The sequence below is a fragment of the Octopus sinensis genome, linkage group LG30 (assembly GCF_006345805.1).
Source record: "Octopus sinensis linkage group LG30, ASM634580v1, whole genome shotgun sequence".
Lineage (NCBI taxonomy): Eukaryota > Metazoa > Mollusca > Cephalopoda > Octopoda > Octopodidae > Octopus > Octopus sinensis.
The window spans coordinates 2,350,771-2,374,075 of NC_043026.1; the positions used below are offsets into that span (position 1 = coordinate 2,350,771).

General features: G+C 35.6%; 1 long non-coding RNA gene across 1 annotated transcript; it reads right to left on the reverse strand.

The window, feature by feature from the left end:
* Nucleotides 1–4,341: 4,341 nt before the first annotated feature.
* Nucleotides 4,342–15,446, reverse strand: LOC118768636. Its single transcript, XR_005004421.1, has 2 exons — nt 15,205–15,446; nt 4,342–4,546 (listed from the first exon to the last, which is right to left on the reverse strand). It is a non-coding gene; the product is annotated as an uncharacterized LOC118768636 (long non-coding RNA).
* Nucleotides 15,447–23,305: the final 7,859 nt, after the last annotated feature.

Sequence of the window (23,305 nt, forward strand, 5' to 3'; positions counted from 1 at the left end):
TCCGGTCCCTAATGTCCATCAAATCATAATCAACAGGTTCCTCGAATGCAGGAATGGAAAAAGGGACCATTGCTGTCCTATATGGAAGTCTCCTCACTGATATTTCATCAATTCCTGAATTATTAATCTCCGCTATGTAATTACCACATCTCACCTTTAATCTACCTTTACCAATTATTTCACCTGATTTACCTCTTCTTCTTTCCTCCTCATCCATCTCCTCCTCTGTATTCCAATTTATTAATTAATTCATTACTGAATATTTCCTTGTTCGTTTCAGATGTAATGGAAGGGAAACGAAGACCAGAATCAAGATTTAATGACGACACAGATTCCAGAATGTTCACTTGGTCCCCATCAATCTTTATGCAATGACATTCAATCAATTCATTATGTACACACCAGTAAATACCCGCCACTTTCTCCATATTACACCATAAGGGATGAGACTCGACCAAACTTGAGATGTCTGCAAATCTTCTCCATTCAGTTGAAATATTTCTTCCCTTTTAGGAACCGTGGCCATTATGTGTGATTCTTGTGTAAAACACACACCACCAACTAAACTTGCAACATTTCTGTGACATAGCAACTGGCCGTCTTCATCGAATATTTTAACATTTCCATTATTGGCTTTTTCACACACAACTGTCTTCCTTCCTCAGAGACATCAAAATCTTTTACTTGAACAGGACATTCGTCTGTTTGTAAACGAGCAACCGGGAAGCTGTCTCGATTCACCATAAACAACCCTTCAACATACAATTCATTCCTTTCTCCCCACCTGGGGCTTCCAACAAACCTTGGTCCTTTACAGTCTATACTGGAGAATTCTACTTCATCTTTATAAATCCTTTTATTTAAAAATATTCTCTTGTATTCCCCATTCTGGGTCAAACACAAAATGTTTTTATATTCAGATGAACCAAAACATTTCTCCCACTCACCATGAATGTACAAAAAACTGTCATCAATTGTCATCCTGTCAACAACACCAAGATAATCCTCCATGTAGTGTCTGACTGAATGTAAATATTGACCACCACTGTTGAAGAAAATGATGAATCTCCAGTTTAAGACAATGATGACATCTTCATCAGTAACTTTAATATCCCGGATTATATCAGAATAATCTCCATCTTCGTCTCTCCTTATTAATGGTTCAGGTATGTCTATTTTTTTTATTTCCTTCACACTCGAATGTATTTCATTAATATCAACAAAATGCAAATGTCTTCCATCTCCAAATTCACTCAAAACCAGTTGATTATTTGATAAAGAAGCCACACAATAATATTTATTTCTCGTTTTGTAAATTACCAACGACAAAGGAAATTCCACTTTTAATGTCCACAATTGGTGTTTATTATAATAATGATCCCTATTCGTAATGACCAGTGTGTTTGACTGCCATCGACACATTTTAATATCTCTATAAACATTCACTTTGATTGAATCCATAAGGTGACCATCCAATGTGAATATCTTAATGTTTCCATTCTTCCTGTCACATCCTGCAATCAGATTATTTTCAGTAAGAACCAAACGTTTAATCCTCGCTGGTCTTGTCTCCCAAATGTTTAGGGAGAGGAATATGTCTGGCTTTATCAGAAACTGTCAGGTCCTGTAGATATAAAGTGGAAGACAACATTTCACTGAGAGAAATGTGTCTGGAAAATACATCCACCAGGTCGATATAATAATTAAGTTGATTATTAGTAACGAGATCATTAACCAACAAATTCTGATCGTTTATGGCAAACATACGGCTTCTGTCTATCAGATAAACAGACGTTTGGTCAATAGATCCACCTTGGAGACTGAGGGGACGTTTCACTTGGGACATTAAAAACTGGGGACCATCTTAATACTACTACATAACCATATCTAGACCACCACGAAGACGATGACGACGATGACCACCACCACTATTCTAGTGTTGTACTGAAAAGCTTTTTCCCTAGTAACAATTAATAGCTTTTCTGTTTCTTGTCTATTGATAATGATTTCACAAACACAGGATATTAATTTGTCTTAATTACTTCAACTTGATTATAATAATTGATGGCTAAAATGTCTAAATGTGATGGTTATCACAATAACAAACAATTTCACATTCACCCATCTTACACACCTGTACATAAGGCTGCCTTATTAATTACACTTCTCACTGTCTTTGATAGGTTTCCGATGACCCTTAATTGTTTCTGTAGGGGTAATGTGACCCCTATATGATTAGAATCCCATCGACATATATCTGTGGCTGTAGACGGCAGAGATAATCTGGACACAATGTCTCCTTCCTCAGAAATATACAACAAGCAATCATGGTTGATGTCAGACACCACCAACTGTCCATTGGACAGATTACATATTTCGCCAATGACAAGTTTTTGGTCATTCTCCTTTTCTTTGAGTCGTAGATTTAGATTTCTGATGTAAGGATTTTTAATGGGTAAAAAGACAGCCAGACGACCGGTCTTGATACTTGTAAAGAAGAACCCTGTTGAGTTGAGTGTCCGGGACATAAAGAGTTCCTTGGAAAACAGCAATGTGAGGGTGAACAGGGAAAGGCAGTTCCCACTGCCATTTCATTTGTCCATATAGATCGTAACATCTGAGAATAGAGTGTCTCCTGAAGAGGACATAGAAATAAACATTATCAGAGTAGATGTGATGAGGGTAGCCATAGAATGGAAGGTATTTTTGAAAAAGTTCTTCACCACATGTGGAATAAAATACCATTTTATTTTCGTTTCCATCTACGACTACAAAATTAATTGGAGTTGCAGCAATGCTGACATTATGATGTCCCAGAGAAATTCTTTCTGCAATGTCAACTTTATCTTCGTTGATCAAGAGGATATGGACCTCGCTTTTGTTTTCAGTGGTGGTCACAGCTAGACACTTATTTGATACAATATGACATATTTTCATGTAACCAGTTTGCACCTTTATTAAAGGGCCTTTTCTTAGTTCAGGACAGGTGATATACTGAAATCCTTTCATTTCAGGATAAAATACCAGGAATCTGTTTGCGTTTATTCTACAACAGAAAGAAGGAAGCTCAAGGAAAACTGAATTATTTTGGTTAATTATTTCCCCGTTATCAGTGAATAATTTAGCTTTCTTGTTTTTGTAAATTATTAATATAGAAGATGTAGACATAGGTAGAATATTTGTAATGTTGTAGCAATCCTCAATATCAATATAGTCTTTTAAACTGGGGGTATGTAGCTGGTGGTTGTATGACAGTTTGGCCAAAAGTCTTTATTCATTTGAATACCATGTGGTTTGCCGCAATAATCTGTTACCAAAATGGTATCTTTACCAACAGAAATAGAGCGGCATTTCCTGCCAATGTCCCTCCTTGTCACACCACCTTTAGCTGAAATCCTATAAATTATTTGTCCCTGGAGGACATAGAAATAATTTTGGTAGAGAGAGATTTTACTTGGGAGGTGCAGAGAATGGGTCTCTACCTCCCATAACTGTTGGCCATCCAGTTTGTAACAGATTACTCTGTTGATGCTGGCGAATGTAATTACAAGTATATTCTGGACCCCTACAGCAATATCTGTAGGGGTTTCTTTGGTAATAAATTGATAGTTAATGGTATTATCCTCCCAATCAAATTGGTAAACTATCTTACCAAACATTTCTACACCTATAAGTGTAGAATCTTCCAAGTAACTCACCATATGTAACCCCAACTGTATCCTTTTGATCTTGAAGGTTTTGGGGCTGATAATAAGAATCATTTCATGGAAGGGGAGGGTTGCCAGAACCATGTCTTCACTGATTCTTGTGAAACTGGTCACAGAAGATGGACAATGGACATCAATTCTGTCACTGTCTCTTGTTACTAAACTTATTATCTTGCAATTGTGGGAATATGTCATCACTCCCTCCTCTATGATGACAATATTGGATATTATTGGGATTTCTTCAAATTCTTCTCCAGATTCCTCAATATTTGCTTCTCTAGTCACAACTGGCTGAAGAGGCCGAAATTTTGTGATTATTTTTGGTGCTTCAATGGTTTTGTGTTTGTCTTGTAGATATTTCTTTGTAATAGTGTTCCAGGAACAATTCTAGTTTTCCAAAAATTATAAATTCTTGATTGTAATCGTTTTTTTTAATGTCTTTCGTCAGAATTCTTCTCTGTGTAAAATGTTTTAGAAAAGTATTTTCATCCATTCCTATTCTTTTTAAAAAAGTACATATTTCTTTCCGAGAATTTATCAACAAATCAATTTTGTCCTCATAGGCATTGAATCTTGTATAAAATATGTGTTTGTCCAAAACATCTCGTTTTCTAATTATTTCCCAGTTTTTAGGGTCTCCTTTATGTCTTTTTTGTTTTGTTGTTGGCTGAGATGAAGCTCGTTTCTCGGACATTTCTCTCCTTGAACCGTTATCTCTCACATATTTACACCTTTGATGGTCAACTCCTTCATCCCATTTTGGTGTTGAGTAACTCAAAGCCCTTTTCTGAGGGATAAGTTTCCTTAAAGTATTTTCAGTCTGGTCTTCCATAGTGAATCTGTAAAGAAATATAAGGAAAACATTTAGCTTTGTGAAAATATTGAAGTTTCAGGGAGATGATGTTTGCTTCATCATTTGAAAAACTCAAACAAAACATTTATGTATTTCTGTCAGTGAATTAATCTTGTCTAATTAATATTTAAACAACTTATTACAATCTATTCTAAGATGTATTAAGTTTCATTAATTACATGGAGTCTAAATATTAGAAATAATTATTTTCACTGGAAATGATATTTGCTCTCAACATCACAAAGAAATAGTCATGTGTGGTTTAGATTTATTTAACGATAATTAGTCAAAGAGATTCCCCTGCTCCAAAAGCACTCAATAACGAGACACTCTAAGCTGTAGAGAAAATTAACTTTAATTGGTGTACATGCTATATTATGTCCCAACACACAGCAATCATGTTAACATGGAACAATCATGTTAACATGGAACAATTAGCAAAACATAGACTTTATTATGTTTCATAGACATTTGTCAGGTACAAGTATTACTAATGATGGGACAGTCATGGTTGGCTTGGTTTCCTTCATATTTACCTGGATTAACAGATATGAATAAAGCTGGAGATGAAACTGTTCTTAACCTGACAAATGCTGTAAATCTCTCGACATTTCAATATAATCCACACAATTATCATACACAACATTGATTAACTCGGAAAGCTTATCCAAAGATGGGCTTTCATATAATCACACTGATAGACAGCATGTTGAGAGGATCGTTATTATTTGTTGCTGATTGAGATCATAAAGATTGGTTAATGAATAAGCCCAATTAATGAAAGTAGGTTCATCTTAATTATCTTTAATATAAGGGACAATGTTTGGGTAGCAATGAGAAAGATGTGTTTGTATGAAAAGGGGTTTGGCAGGTGAAGTGTGTTTTGTTTGTGTCAGGTGAGATAAGTGTGTTTATTATGAAGTATGGGTTTGAGGTGATTAGGAAAAGGTTATGGTTGTGTGTTTTGTGTTAGTGTTATTGAGGTATATTGGTGTGTATTAGGTGATTAATGTAATGGGGTGGGTAGTGAATAGGTGGATTAGGAAATATTGGTGGGGGTGTTTAATGACATTCTGGTGACCCATCATCATCAGAATGATCCTCCACCGCCTCCTTGGTCTATGAAATAATGACTGTTACTCTATTGACCCCAGGAGGAATGAAAAATAAAAGAGACCTTCTTCAGGATACACATACATATATATGTATATATGATAGAATGAATGTGTATAATATATACACAAGGATGCACATATGTATATTTATACATCCATACATCTGTATGTATGTATGATGATCATCATTTTACCCCCACTTTCCATGCTGGAATGGGTTGGATGGTTCAGAGAATATCTTGCCTGAAGTTATATTTTCTGGTTTTCTTTCTGCAGCTGGATGCTCTTCCTGACACCAACCACTGCACAATGTGCACTGGGTGCATCTTATGGCACCATCGCTAGAGACAATCGCCATGACCTTGACAAAACTAAAGGTTCCCCTCAATCTCTGGGTGTGACATATACCCTGGGATGTGTGAGAGATCTAGGGTAATAAATATATGAAAAGGAGTGGCTGAGTGTTGGGGAGAGACTCAGGTAGGTCCAGTAACATCCCTAGTTTCATTGGAAGAATGGTGAAGAGAAGAGATTTACTGCCAATCTTTGTCACAGTAGTAAGATAGTAGAGTAAAAAGAAGAAGAGAGAGTGATTGAGAGATGAAAGATAGAGGTAGGGGTGATAGGGGCATGACAGTTGGGACTCAAGGTCCAAGAGTTGACACTCATCAAAGTGGTGTTTGGAGGTCTGGGAATATACCTCCAAAGAACCAGTTTGATAAATGCTAATAAACGAAACTTTTGGATTTTGGGTCACTTTGTTACTTCTGCTAAATATTATATATATATATATATATATATATATTATCAAAGGGCCTTAGAGTCAACCTAGCTAAAACCAAAGTCCTAATAAGTGGGAAGGCAAGCAAACCACAAATTCTTTCAGGTAGATGGCCCTGCCCGATCTGTAGTTGAGGTTTGGGTAGAAACTCTAAGATGTACCCAGTGTAAGCTATGGATACATAAGAGGTGCAGCAATATCAAAGGAAGGCTAACTGGGAAGATAGCTTTTGCATGTGGCAGATTCTCGGGTGCAATAAACACTGAAAATGCACAGAGAACAACTTTCGCCACATTCCAGGAAGAAAAACTAGAAGTAGTTGATAGCTTCTATTACCTAGGTGACCAAGTCAGTAGTGGGGGAGGGTGCGCTGAAAGTGTAGCTGCTAGAATAAGAGTAGCTTGGGCAAAGTTCAGAGAGCTCTTACCTCTGCTGGTGACAAAGGGCCTCTCACTCAGAGTAAAAGGTAGACTGTATGATGCATGTGTACAAACAGCCATGCTATTTGGCAGTGAAACATGGGCTGTGACTGCTGAGGACATGCGTAAGCTCGCAAGGAATGAAACCAGTATGATCTGATGGATATGTAATGTCAGTGTGCATACTCGACAGAGTGTAAGTACCTTGAGAGAAATATTGGACCTAAGAAGCAGCAGATGGGGTGTGCAAAAGACGACTGCACTGGTATGGTCATGTTGCAAGAATGGATGAGGATAGCTGTGTGAAAAAGTGCCACACCCTAGCGGTTGAGGGAACCTGTGGAAGAGGTAGACCCAGGAAAACCTGGGATGAAGTGGTGAAGCATGACCTTCGAACTTTAGGCCTCACCAAGGAAATGATTAGTGACAGACACTTTTGGAAATATGCCGTGCATGAGAAGACTCGGCAAGCCACATGAGAACATAACCTCATGGTCTATGCAAGCGGTGTAACCAGCCCACTTATGCATACCTTTTCCTTCTTTGGACACTAAAACTCTGCTTGCGAAGACCTGTTGATGCAAGTGAAATCAAATCAAATCCGATGACTGGCATCTGTGCTAGCGGGGAGCAAAGAGCACCATACGAGTGTGATCGTTGACAGAGTGGCTAACCGGCTTCCATGCCAGTGGCACATAAAAGTCGCCATTCGAGCTTGATAGTTACCAGCATTGCGTTACTGGCACGTGTAAAAGATTTGAGCAAGGTCATTACCAGTATCGCGTGACTGGCCCCATGCCGGTGACACGTAAAAGCACCCACTACACTCTCAGAGTGGTTGGCGTTAGGAAAAGCATCCAGCTGTAGAAACTCTGCCAGATCAAGATTGAAGCCTGGTGCAACCATCTGGTTCACCAGCCTTCAGTCAAATTGTCCAACCCATGCTAGCATGGAAAGAGGACATTAAATGATCATGATGATGATATATACATACATACACATATACATAAATGCACGTGTGAAACTATATGAATATACCTTCACGTACCCGTGTATAAATGTTTGTGTCTATGTATGTTTATAGATATGAATCAATGAACGACAAAAGAACAAGAGTTACGTAGACACGTTCATTAGCTTCCAGCTGTTTCTGCCACAGGAAGCAGTGAACTCGAGCTGAGTGTGTGTGCGCATAGGTGTCTGTGCATTTGTTTATGTTTGCAATCTCTTTTAAATTGCTCCAAGCAGAAACATCTGTCAATCAATCACCCCCACCTTGGAAGACATGGGAAATAAGAACTTTTGTTCGTGCAAAATGGTTTTGGGTGAGCAATAGGAAGGCTGTCTGTCTGTAAAACAAGGCTACAATAATATATTCACCTAACCCATGCTAGCATACAAAATCAGATGTGCAATCAAACATAAGTAAACCCATGTTTATGCATTCATATACTCTTATGCATGCATAAACACACACACACACGTGTATGTGTGCATCTGGTGTTAAGAAGATCATCCAGCTGTAGAAATCTTGCCAAATCTTGCCAAATCTTTCATTGGAGCTCAGCAATGTCCTCTGGTTCACTACTTCCTCGTCAACTGTCCTACCCATGCCAGTTAGGGAAAATGGATATCAAAACCTTTATAATACATCAGGTGGTGTATTTTCTTTTCTGTATTTTCCTTCTAATAATTTTGTTTTGTTTCTTGCCAGGTTCTCATGAGTCCCACTCAGTCAAGTCTATGACTACACTCGATGAGAGTCACCAATCCTCACTTGGCTTCAAGCAAGAGAATATTTCCCCAAGTTCTTCCAACATGAACAGCACAATGGTTGGATATGTTTTCTGGTGGAACACTGCAAACAAACGACTCTGTTTGTTTGACGTGACATTTGTTTATAATAAGCAGCAGATGTCAAGACAAGGAGACATGAGCAGATATATGCACACACACACACACACACACACACACATAAATGCATACACATACAAGTACAAATGTAGATATGCATACATGAATATACACCCACATGTATATACCATAGGCTTTATCAGTTCCATGTACGAAACCCACTCACAAGGCTTGAGTCAACCTGGAACATTAGAAGAAGTTAATTCTTTAAGGTGCTGCAAAGTGGGACTGAACCTGAAACCACAAGATTGCAAAGTGAATTCCTTAACCTTACAGCCATGCCCCCATCTTTTTTTGGTGATATTCTGAAGATAATAATAATAACAATAATCCTTTCTGCTATAGGCACAAGGCCTGAAATTTTGGGTGTGGGGTCTAGTCGATTACATCAACCCCAGCACCCAACTGTAGTGGGTGCTTTTACGTGTCACTGGCACGGGGCCAGTCAGGCAGTACTGGCAATGACCTCGCTCGAATCTTTTACACATGCCACTGGTATAGGTGCCAGGCAATGCTGCTGTAATGATCACACTCGAATGGTGTGTTTTACGTGCCATCGGCATGGAGGCCAGATAGCTGCTCTGGCAACGATCATGCTCGGATGGTGCCCTTAACACCCTACTAGCACGGGGCTCGAGTGCCAGTAAGCCGACGCTGGTAACGATCACACTTGAATGGTGCCTTTTATGTGCCACTGGCAAAGAACCCGGTTAGCCGCTCTGTCAGCGACCACACTCGTATGGTGCTCTTTGCACCCCGCTAGCACAGTAATTTAATGAATTAATTAATCAATTAATTAACAATTTTACCAAGTAGATCGGTACGTTAAAATTACCTTTATAGGTAAAATTATCCATATAATTATAATTAGGCTCGATTGTGTACATATTCAGTCATAGCACTTTGAAATTTTATAAAAATTGGAAATATTGTACTGAAGAGAGAAGTAAGTAAAATTCAAATTACTTTAATCTCGAAACACGAATATAATTAATTCTGGTCATGTTGATTCATTGTCTTTCTCTTTGCCTTCGTAAAAAAGTATGTTTACCGTCATGGAGATTCTCATAGTAGTAGAAAAGGAATTTTTAACTCCCATTTCTAATTTCGGGATGTGGTGAAGCAGTTAGCTGAACCCTAATTATCTCTCTATATATAAAGCTGAAGTTGTCTGTGTATGGCAGGTTTGTTAGCCTTCAACTAACACTGTCTCCTCCGAGATCCTGCCGCGCAAGTTGACCAAAATTGAGAGTGTGATAGAAGAAGGTTTGCTCTTCCTTCCGCAGAAGAAAAAATTCAAATTGGACCATGTTAACACCAAAAATTATTTACATCAAAAAGGTGCTTTTTTTCTATAAAAATCTCTATATTTTATGATATTATGATATTCCTATTATAATAAAACTGATTTTAAATTTTGGCACAAGGCCAGCAATTTCACAGCTAGAACTTAATTTATCAATCCCAAAAGGATGAAAGGCGAAATCAACCTTGGTGGAATTTGAACTCAGAATGTAAAGACGGTCAAAATTCTGCTTTGCATCCACATAATTCTGCCGGCTCGTCACAGTAATAATAATAATAATAATCCTTTCTTACTATAGGAAGAAGGCCTGAAATTTCGGGTGAGGGGACTAGTTGATTACATCAGACCCAGCCCCTAACTGGTTCTTATTTTATCAATCAGAAAAAAGGATGAGAGGCAAAGTCGACCTTGTGGAATTTGGTGGAATAAGTACCAGTTGCACAACTCCAGTGTGTAACTGGTACTTATTGAATTGACCCCAAAAGGAAGAAAGGCAAAGTCGACCTTGGTGGAATTTGAACTCAGACTGTAGCGGCAAACGAGTCATCATAATATTATAATAATAAGAATGGCTTCAAATTTTAGCACAAGGCCAGCAGTTTCAGGGGAGCAGGTAAGTTGATTACAGCGACCCCAGAACTCGAAAGGTACTTATTTTATCGACCCTGAAAGAATGGAAGTTGACATCGGCAATATTTGAACTCAGAACGTAAAGACAACCAAAATGCTGCCAAGCATTTTGCCCAGCATGCTAACTGTTCTGCCAGCTCACCACCTACATCATCATCATCATCATCATAATAATAATAAACAATAACAACAACAACCATACTTTTCCTATTTCATATCCTTCATATGTCCCCTTTTACTTTCATCTCTCTCTCTCTCTCTAATTCACTGTCTCCTTTTAAATATCAACTTCAACATTTCATTCCCTTCTTTTACATAAACATATATATATATATTATGTGTGTATATGTGTATATATCTATATATATATATATATATATATATATATATATATATGTGTATATATATATACATATGTATATATATAATATATATATATTATGTATCATCATCATCATCGTTTAACGTCTGCCTTCCATGCTAGCATGGGTTGGACGATTTTGACTGAGGGCTGGCAAACCAGATGGCTGCACCAGGCTCCAATCTTGATCTGGCAGAGTTTCTACAGCCGGATGCCCTTCCTAACGCCAACCACTCCGAGAGTGTAGTGGGTGCATTTTACGTGCCACCGGCAGGAGGGCCAGTCAGGCGGTACTGGCAACGACCTCACTCGAATGGTGTCATTTACGTGCCACTGACACGGAAGCCAGTTAACCACTCTGGCAACGATCACGCTTGGATGATGCTCTTAGCACCCTACTAGCCCGGGCACAAGTAAGGCCACGTGTATATATATATATATATTCTTTAATTCTTGTACTTGCTTCAGTCATTTGAGTGTGGCCATGCTGGAGCACTGCCTTTAGTCAAACAAATCAACCTCAGGACTTATTCTTTCTAAGACCAATACTTATACTTGGTCTCTTTAGCCAAATTGCTAAGTTACAAGGATGTAAACATACCAATATTGGTTGTCAAGCTCTGTTGGTGGGACAAACAGAGACACATAAATATATCTGATGGGCTTCTTTCAGTTTCCGTCTAACAGTTCCACTCACAAGGTTTTGATTTGCCCAATGTGCCATGCAATAGGACTGAACCCAGAGCCATGTGGTTGGCAAGCATGCTTCTTACCACACAGCCACTCTTGTGCCCCTGCCCCACTGCTTCTAATTCTTGTCACCTCCCACATTACCACTCCCCCTTTATGTATATATTGTATTCCTTTATTTGTTTCAGTCAACTGACTGCAGCCATGCTGGAGCACCGCCTGTAGTCAAATATAAATGGACCCCAGTTCTTATTCTTTGTTTTGCCCAATACTTATTCTATCAGTCTCTTTTGCCAAATCGCTAAGATACAGGGACGCAAACACATCAAAATCGGTTGTCAAGCGAAGCTGGGGGCAAACATAAACACAAACATATATACACACACACACACACACACACACATATATATATATATATATATATATATATATATATATATATATATATATATATATATATAATCGAAATTGAACCAAATTCGATGACTGGCACCCGTGCCAGTGGAGCACTAACAGCACCATCCACGTGTGATCATTGCCAGAGCAGCTGTCTGGCTCCCATGCCAGTGGCACATGAAAAGCACCATTTGAGCGTGATCGCTACCAGCATTGCCTCATCGGCACTTGTGCTGGTGGCACAAAAAATGATTCTAGCGAGGTCGTAGCCAGTGCCGCTGGACTGGCTCCTGTGCAGGTGGCACGTAAAAGGCACCATTTGAGCGTGGCTGTTGCCAGTATCGCCTGACTGGCCCTTGTGCTGGTGTAACGTAAAAGCAACCAGTACACTCTCGGAATGGTTGGCATTAGGAAGGGCATCCAGCTATAGAAACTCTGCCAGATGAGATTGGAGCCTGGTGCAGCCATCTGGTTCACCTGTCCTCACTCAAATTGTCCAACCCATGACAGCATGGAAAGCGGACGTTAAACAATGATGATGATATTCTTTCATTTCCGTCTACCAAATCCTCTCACAAGTCTTTGGTTGGCCTGAGGCTATAATAGTAAACACTTGCTCAAAGTATCACGCAGTGGAACTGAACCCGGAACTATGTGGTTGGGAAGTAAGCTTCTTACCACACAGCCACTCCTGTGTGTGTGTATATATATATATATATACACCACAGATTCACAAACCTAAAGATCCTGACTCCATACGGATTTATAGTGGCAGAGCTGATGCTGGGAATGGCCAATGAGCTGGTGTTGACAACAACAACAACAACAACAGAAGCACAGTGGCAGTGACCGGATGGGTGTCTTTGAGACCAGAGCCTTAAACGGCTGAAAAAAGTGGAAGGGTCAACTACAACAGTTGTTGCAGACTTGATAATATAAACAAAGAGAAGAACGATGAAAGAGGGAGGAAATGGATGAAGAGGAGGCATGTAAATAAACTCTGGGTCTACATTGATGGAAAATAAGTTGAAAAACAGCATCAGAAGATCTGACCTCTCTGGCTGTATTTAAAATCAAAAGTGGTCAACCAGATGACATAAGATATAGAATGACTTGAAGAGATTTGAAATCTGGAGGAGCCTTTCTCTCTACTTGTGTAACCCCTGGCAATGTCTTGCACATAGAAAGAAAGAAGTGGTTGAAGAGGATGAAGAACAACAATGATGACAAATCTACTCCAGTACTTGACTGGTTCTTTATCAATCATAATATAAAGTAAAGCTGACCTCACTAGGTATTGAACTCAGGGCACCAGAGCAGATACTGGAAACAGTCTTTTAGTAAAATGTGTGAATGCCTTTGCCAACTGACCCCTTTTTACATGAATAAGTTCACTTGTTTAACTGTTTGATTTCTATGAATATATTATTGCTTGAGAGAGCATCATTAGAGAAACATAACCAGGTCGTACCTTGGTCAGGTAATAACAAATGATTAATTACATTATACACAGGTGCATGTTCGTTGGTATATCTGATGTTACCTTGGAATTGTTTAATTTTTAGACAATTCTCTTGGTAAACTTGAAGAAATATACAAATTTATAACATAGATTATTATTATTAAAAATACAATATTTAAATGTAATTTATAAAAATATATTAAAAATACAATCTTTTTAAATTAATAGGATGTTTAACTTTTATAATTCCGAAATACAATTTATAAAGTTGAAATATTGAAACATTAAAATTATTTTTATAAACAGTAAATATATTTAAAATTAAAGAAATACATTTGTTTAAAATATATTAAAACTATGATTTCCATTTTTGATTTCTAACTGAAAGTTAATTCTTGTCTAGCGATGCTATAGTCAAAAACTCTCTAACCATGACCCTCCCATAAGTTGTCATGGTTGAATATGTTTTTAGGGGCATTTTAGGGACTTTGTTCTTTGTTTGTAATAGAGTTTATATTAAATGCAGACAATGTGAAGTAATTCCCAGAAGCCATCCATCTGATAAATAATATCGAAGATGGTGAGAAAACATATTTAATGCATTGCACATTAAAATGTTGATGTAGGATAAAGATGTGCTGAGAGAGAAAATATATGTTGTCACCAAATTGTTTAATATTTAAACAATTCTTCTTGTTTGCTTCAAGATATAAAATAGAAATGAAATCACCAGAACAATTCCATTTATATACAAAGTTTAATATTGAAATAAAAAATCAGTTTAAAACATTTCAATTAGTAGAGTCGTTAGAATGGTATTAGTACTGACACTTTGTGTTCTGGGTTCAAATTCTGACATGGTCAACTTTGACTTTTATTATGCAAGGGTCAATAATTTAAATACTAGTTTGAGGTGGTAGAATTAAATACTGGACACGATGCCTTCCAGTAGGTAATGTGGTTCTTTATGAATTGAGTTCAAATCCCATTGTGGCCACCCTATGTTGCAGACTATATCTATCACCAAATTTCATACCAAAAGCTGGCCCCTGAGCTGCTTTTAGCAGAGGATTTCTCTTTTGTCTGCAATCACATTAGGCCCCTTGTTTTGAGAATGTCTTTTTCCCACTCACCACTGTCAAAGACCCTAGAAAAAGAAAGGGTTATATGCAGGGCCGTTCTTGACTAAGCTTTTAAAAAATTAAGTTTATGAAAATCAGCCAATTAATTTATCTGCCATGAAATTAATTTGCAAATTTTAAATTTCACTAGAGACTTAGAAATCCACTTTAAACTACATAAAATGATGTATCCTTAGATGAACATTTCCATCAAATAGTTTTGACATAGTTATAACACAACCATACTTTATATTCTGGAAATGAAAGGTTTTACTTGTGATGTGACACTGCAAAATGTTTAAACAATGTTTAGTCTATAAAATGGTGTGTGCAAATAAAACAATATCTATATAACAGTATATTTATGTTTGAAATAAGTCTAATGAATGTTTAGCAATGTGAATGTGGTGGTAAATTGTGTGTTAAATAAATAGGAGAATATTATTTACCAGGGTTGGTTATTGGGTTTTGATACTGGCTTGAAGTCTTTCTGTCTCAGAAATATTCTGTGAGTCTGCTTCGCTCGAACAGCAATTAAGATATGGCAACAGTTAAGAGGATACTTATAATATATCCGGGAGTAGTAGGCATTGCCTCCTCATATGTGTGTGTGTGTGTGTATACATCTTTATGTATGTATATATAGATGGATATACACATATGTACATGTCTGTGTGTATATACATTTTTATGTGTGTATAGGTGTGGGAGCGGCTCTGTAGTAAGTAGATTGCTTACCAACCACATGGCTCTGGGTTCAGTCCCACTGTGTGGCACCTTGCACAAGTGACTTCTACTATAGCCTGGGGCCAACCAAAGCCTTGTAAGTAGATTTGGTAGATGGAAACTGAAAGAAGCCCATTCTCTATATATATGTATGTGTGTGTATATGTCCCCCATAGCTTAGCAGTTTAGCAAAAGAGACTGATAGAATAAGTACTAGGCTTACAAAGAAAAAATCCTGGGGTCGATTTGCTCAATTAAAGGCAGTGCTCCAGCATAGCCATAGTCTTGTTAGAAATAATAAAGAAATTTTCCTGAAATAACATACAACCTTCTCATAAATACTCACACATTTATATAGATATGCTTATTTTTATATACTATGTATATATATATGTGTGTATATATATACACATACACACACACTCACATGTTTATATATACACATGTATGTATATATATATACATGTTTGTGTATGATAGTAACATAACTATGGTGTTACTGTTGTGAAACCGGCATTTCTTATGCTTGAAGAATTTTGGTATTGGTCTGGAATCCAACAGCCCAGAGCTCAGGTTGGGTTTCTCTGCAAATAATCTACCAGGAACTAACTTATATGTATGTGTGCACATATGTATATGTATTCTCTTATTCCTTTACTTGTTTCAGTAATTTGAATGTGGTCATGCTGGAGCACCACCTTTAGTAGAAGAAATCGATCCGAGGACTTACTCTTTGTCAGCCTAGTAGTTTTTCTGTTGGTCTTTTTTGCTGAACTGCTAAGTTATAGGGGTGTAAACACAGCAACACTGGTTCTCAAACGATGGTGAGGGTGGACAGTCACAGATGCACAATCATATATATATATATAAATGAATGTGTATTTTTCCTTGTTAACAGTTAACACGGAAAAAATACATAAACAGGTACCAGGAAGTAAAAGAATTTGAACAACACCTGCATTTAACTCCATATCTATCTATCTATCTATGTATCTATCTATCTATATATATATATATATATATATATACATACATATATATACACACACACACATGCACTAGTACAGATTAAACACCTTCATAATTGCACTCATATATTTATCAACACACCACACACACACATATATATGTATATATATATATATATATATTATATATATAATATATATAATATATAATATATACATATATACACAAACACACTCATACATTCAGGGTGGACTTCTTTCTGTTTCAGTCTACCAAAGCCACTCACAAAGCTTTGGTTATAGTAGATGACACTTGCTTAAGGTGCCACACGGTGGGACTGAACCTGGAACCATGTAGTTGGGAAGCAAGCCTCATATCACAAAGACACTCCTGTTGTTATTTGGATTTGATTTTCACTTCCTCCCTCTTAAGATCTCAAAATCCATTTTGAAATAATTCCAGTTGTTTCCAACTGATAAAGCATTCATTTACATTTACTCAACAACTCAAGGGTTTTGTTTACACATTGGTCCCCAAAATGCAAGCATTCACATCCCCACCACCACCACCACCACAAAAAAATCCCACTCTCATCACCATCATCATCTTATTCATTAGTTTCAGCTGTCATTTATTAAAAATATAATGCTTTGTGTATTGTTTTAGTTTTCCTGTACAGAACCTCATTCTTTCCTCTCTCTCTCTCCCTCTTTCTCTCTTTCTCTTTCTCTCTTTCACTCTCTCTTACTCTTTCTCTCTCTCTCTCGCTCTCTCTTTCTCTCTCTTACTCTCTCTCTTTCTCACTTTCACTTTCTCTCTCTCTCTCTCTCTCTCTCTCTTCAAATAATCACTCTGAAATCATTTGATCCTTGTTGTTCTTTTGATTTCGTTTCCCCTCCCTCCCTCTCAACATCTAACAATCTGCTTTTGTGTCACAATGGCTAAGCTGCCTTTAGACAAAAATAAATATAATTGAAACCTCTTTGCAAACTGATAACACATTCATTTACAGATTCGGGGTCATCTCAAGGGTTTTGCTTTTAAAAAAAACCCTTAGAAACTGGTTTTTCTAATGAATATGCATTGTTCAGTATAAATTTCACTTTCTTCAGTCTGGATGCAAATACTACACCAAACACCACCACCACCACCACAACAAACAAAAAACAGCATTATCACCTTCATCATCATCAACATCATCATCACAATCATTGTGTTATTTTGAATTTATTAAAAATAAATTTATTTATTCTATTTTTATTTCCGTTTAGTTAAAATATTTACCGGATTTAAAAAGAAATACCAGTGATAATACAATCAGTTAAATGCATCAAGGCAATGCTCCAGCATGGCCGTGGTTCTATTACTAAAGGAGTAAAACACATCAGCCACACATTACATACACAACTTGAAATCTCTACTTCACCACGACCACCACCATTTAGTCTGTTAACCTATCTCTATAAATGACACACCCTCTCTTCAATTATTATTCATGTCTTTCTCATCCACAAATCTACACTTAAAAAAAAACCATCACTATTCTATTCCTCAACCAAGCTGATAATTCCACAGAAATCTCCAAGAATATTTCTAAATTTACCAAATTATAACATAGATTATTCCTTCAAATACAATATTTAAATGTAATTTATAAAAATATATCAAAACTATAATTTTTTTTAATTTAATAGGATGTTTAACTTTTATAATGTCAGAATACAATTTATAAAGTTGAAATATTAGAATTATTTTTATAAAAATTATATTTGAAACGTAACAAATATATTTGTTTAAAATCAATTAAAATTATGGCTTCTGTTGATGTTTAACTGAAAGTCAATTCTTATCTAATCACCCTATGGTCAGACTTTCTAGCCCCACCCATAAGTTGTTATTATCTAAAATTGTTTCTAGGGGTATTTTTGGGGGACTTTGTTGTTGGTTTGTAATAGAGTTTATAATAAATGCAGACAATATGAAATAATTCTCAGAAGCCATCCATCTGATAAATAATATTGAAGATGGTGAGAAAACATATTTAATGCATTGCACATTAAAATGTGGATGTAGGATAAAGATGTGCTGAGAGAGAAAATATATGTTGTCACCAAATTGTTTAATATTTAAACAATTCTTCTTGTTTGCTTCAAGATATAAAATAGAAATGAAATCACCAGAACAATTCCATTTATATACAAAGTTTAATATTAAAATCAAAAAATCAATTTCAAAAAATTTCATTGATTGAAAAGAGAAAAAGATCAATTAGTAGAGTCGTTAGAACATATAGACTTAATACCTAGTGGTATTTATTCTCTATGTCTACTGAGTTCAAATCCTGCCGAGATTAATTTTGATTTTTATTATGCTAGTGTTAATAATTAAAATGCCAATCTGAGGTGGTGGTCTGATGGAATTATATATTTGACAATATTCCTTGTAGTATTTAACCCCTTCGCTACTGTATTTATTTTGAGATGATCTGTGTTTCTTTTAATTACTTTGGATATAACAAAGAATTTAGTAAAATAACTTCGTTATTATGAAGTTAGAGTTAGGAACATAAATTGTGACTAAGTTTTGGTGGAAGATTTTAATTTAAAACTTATGAAAATAAGACATTTATACTCAGAGCCAGTTTCAGCTGGGTTGTTAATGAAAGGGTTTATGTGGTTCTTAGTGATCTGGGTTCAAATCCTTTTGTTGCCACCCTGGGTTTCAGACTTAATCTATAACCTTTTTCAACACCATCACCTGGCCCTTTTAGCAGAGGATTTCTCTGATGTATATTAGGTCTCTTGTTTTGAGAATGTCTTTCTTCCATTCCCTACTCTTGAAGACCCTGGAAATATAAAGGGCCACCGGCAAGGCCCTTCTCCCTTGACTAAACTTTGAAAAACATTAAATTTACTAAAAACAATTTCACAGCCATGAAATTGATTTACAAATTTTAAATTTCACTTGAGAATTAGAAATCTACAGGAAACAACTTAAAATGCTGTATCCTTAGATGAACATTTCCATTTCCTTAATTTCCATCAAATAGTTTTGACTTTGTCATAACCAAACTATCCTTTATATTATATTCTGGAAATGAAATGTTTTGCTTATAATGTAACTCTGTGAAATGTTTGAACAGTTCCTAGTATGAAAAATACTGCCTGAAAATAAAACAATTTTCAACATAACAGCATAATTATGTTTGAAATAGTTGTAAGGAATATTTCACACTGTAAATGTGTTAATGAAGTTGTTAATGAAGATAATTATCACAAAAGTACTTACTTGAGTCAATAATTGCGTTTGAATTTCAGCCTGAAGGCTTTCTGTCTGTGAGTTCAGTTGAAAGAACGGGCAAAAATGTGATGATCCCTACTGATGAGGCTTATTTATAAAAGCAGGAAGAAGTGGGCGTTGCTGCCTCGTGTGTGTGTGTGTGTGTAGTGTGAAATTTGCACACAAGCTGTTATCTATTTGATCACGTAGACAAATGATAAAGCCTAGACATGTCCTACATGTGTGTCTCTATATTATGTCTATATATATATATATATACTCGTATATATGGATGTGTGTGTGCTAGGTTCCCACTACAGGGAAAAAGAGAAATACTTGCAAACACACACACACACACACACACACACATATATATAAAATGTATATACAATTATTTCTGTGTGCATAGAGAGATGCGTATTTACATATATATATAAATATAATACATACACATATATATATAATATATTTAGTGTGTGTGTGTGTATTGTATCTGCCTCCAGTCTAGTGATTAAGCAACTGCTATAATTAACAGTATTACTAATTACGACATACAATCAAATACACTGAGAAACTATTTATATATATATATATATATATATATATATATATATATATACACATACACACAAAACTATATATGCAGAATTGCGTGTGTGTGTGTGTGCATACTTACATATGCATAGATAGTCACACACACACACACACACACACATGTACTGAAGAGCCTTGTGGTTTGCTAGAAGCCTTGTCATTGGAGACTGACAGCTTCTTACGATGTAGAAAGGCAAAAGTCATCTTTTTATATTTCGGGAAATATGTAAATGTTACTTAACTGACCCTTTCCACATTGGAAGGGGCTCTCCATCTTCATCATTTTATTAGTTTCATATGTGTGCGTGTGTTTTTTCAGCTTCATTTATATATCATCACTGTACATATTTGTTTTGTATATATATTTGTTTTTATATATATATATATATATATATATATATCTGTATATATATATATATATATATATATACATATAATATATATATATATAATACATATATATATAAATATTATATAAATATATATATAATACATATATATATATATATATATAATATATATATAATATATATATCCGTAAATATAAGAGAGTTAACGTTAAATAGGTTAACTCTAGTGCTAGAAATAGCTCCTCCGGTATAATCGCCGACGATACCTCTCATTAACTCTCTTATATTTACAGAGAAATATGTATAGTCTCCCTGGTTAATTGTGCTAGGTCGCTTGGTGTTAAAATAAGGGTATTATTAAATTAATATCTAATTTTTCACCCTCATTTTTGAATTTATGAATTTGATACGCTGCAGTAAATATTACATGCGGTATTCGCTTCCACTAAGTCTTGGCATTTGCTTTTGGCGGGAAACTTATAACTACAACCCTGAATGTAATCGATCAGACCGCATGGGTAATCGTCGCCCGTGTAGGTCTGATAGATTGCATTGATGACAAATGTTGCTGATGATTTATAGATATATATGTGAGTATAATTTGCCTATTATATTGATAAAGAAACAATTGTACAACATTAATCCACTTTCTAGTTGTATTTCACTTTCCTTACGTTGGGGGTAGTGCTATTTCTATGTGGAGGTATCGTCGGCGATTATACCGGAGGAGCTATTTCTAGCACTAGAGTTAACCTATTTAACGTTAACTCTCTTATATTTACGGATAAATATGTATTGTCTCCCTGGTTAATTGTGCTCGGTCGCTTGGTGTTAAAATAAGGGTATTATTAAATTAATACCTAATTTTTCACCCTCATTTTTGAATGTATATATATATATCGCCATGTTGATTCGCTAGCTTCTGCACGCATTTTTTTTCTCTCCTTGTTTCTCTCCGTGTTTCTTTTCTGTGTATCTTTCTGTTGAAGAGCGTAGGCTCGAAACGTAAAAGACTTGTCTTATTTATATTCCTGAGCGCCATACTAATACAATTGTTTGTTTGTATTCCACCTGCCTTCGTCTTTTGTTTATTTTCATAAAGCTTCCCGTTATATATATATATATATATATATATATATATATATACACTTGTGTATGTGTATTTTGTTTCATATTTATATTTGCATTTGTATATTTTTATAATTGTACTTTATAATCTTTGACAAGGTCTTGAGATATATAACTCATTTTTAACTGCATATTACCTTAATACATCTGACTAATATAGGCTCAATGAGATACCTTTATCTATAGGCTGAAACAACTGTAAGATCCATTTTATATGTAATATTTTTATAGTATTATCTTACTTATTGATGTATATTGTTTTATTCTGTTGGATTTGGATGTTCCTATTTAATTAGTTAATAAATAATATGAATTGGTAATATCTGTTAGTCGATGATTGAAGGGAATCTATTCCTCCATTTTCTTATTTGTATTATGAATTTGAGGTAAAATATTTTACCTTCGCCCATCTAATACAATAAATGAATTAATTGCATTGCAATTATAAGCATTTATGTATTTGGCATTTGGGTACTTCACCAGCAGTATATTGGATAACTGATATCCCATAGTGGGTTACACTCATAACCCCTATCTCACTTTGTACTTTTATGCATATATATATATATACATATATATATATATAATATATATATATATATGATATATATGTATACATATATATATATAATAAATATCTATATATATATATAATACACACGCACACACACACACATATATATGTATATATATATGCACATTCATATGTATTATATCAAAGTCAATGTCTTTATGTGTGTCTGTGTGTTACTTATATATTCGAAAATTGCTGCACCGATCCTAATGAGATTTGGAACACAAAATCCAAGCCTAGGGAGAATGTGTTTTATATAATTTGATGGACCAAAATTACTGAATGGATCCTTATGATATTTGAAACTTAGATTCAATGTATAAGGGTGAGTATAATGCAGTATGTTTGGTTTTAATTTGAGATGACTTAAAGTGGGCAGAACCCCCATGAAAATTCATAAAATTTCAATGTTGGTGAAATTTCAACCATGGGTAATTGACACATATCAACAAGTATTCTCAAAGTTTCCACTTCTCATGAGGATTCTAAGACCCCCTAATGGGGGCCTTAACTCCCAAATTTTAGTCATTTCTTTTATGATCCAAAACTAGGTCAAAAGTACTGAATGGATCTTTATGAAATTTGGAAATTATATTTTATGTATAAGGGCCATAATCCCCACGAAAATTCATATATTTTGGCTGTTGATGAAATTAGACACAAATGAAGTAATATTTATAAAATTTCACCTTCTTACAAGTTAGAAAGACCTCTTCATGGGCACTTAACACCCACAACTCAGTCGTTTTATCTATGCAAAGATGACTGCAGTTGTACTCTTGGAAGCTGTAGGGTCACCCGAGCATAAAAGACGAGCATTATTTGTAATTCAATGGTACAACAGTGTAACACTTTGCTTTGACATACACTTAGATTATGATTTCTGCAATGTGGTGCATAAATTGTCAAGTAAATGAAAGATATCTTTGC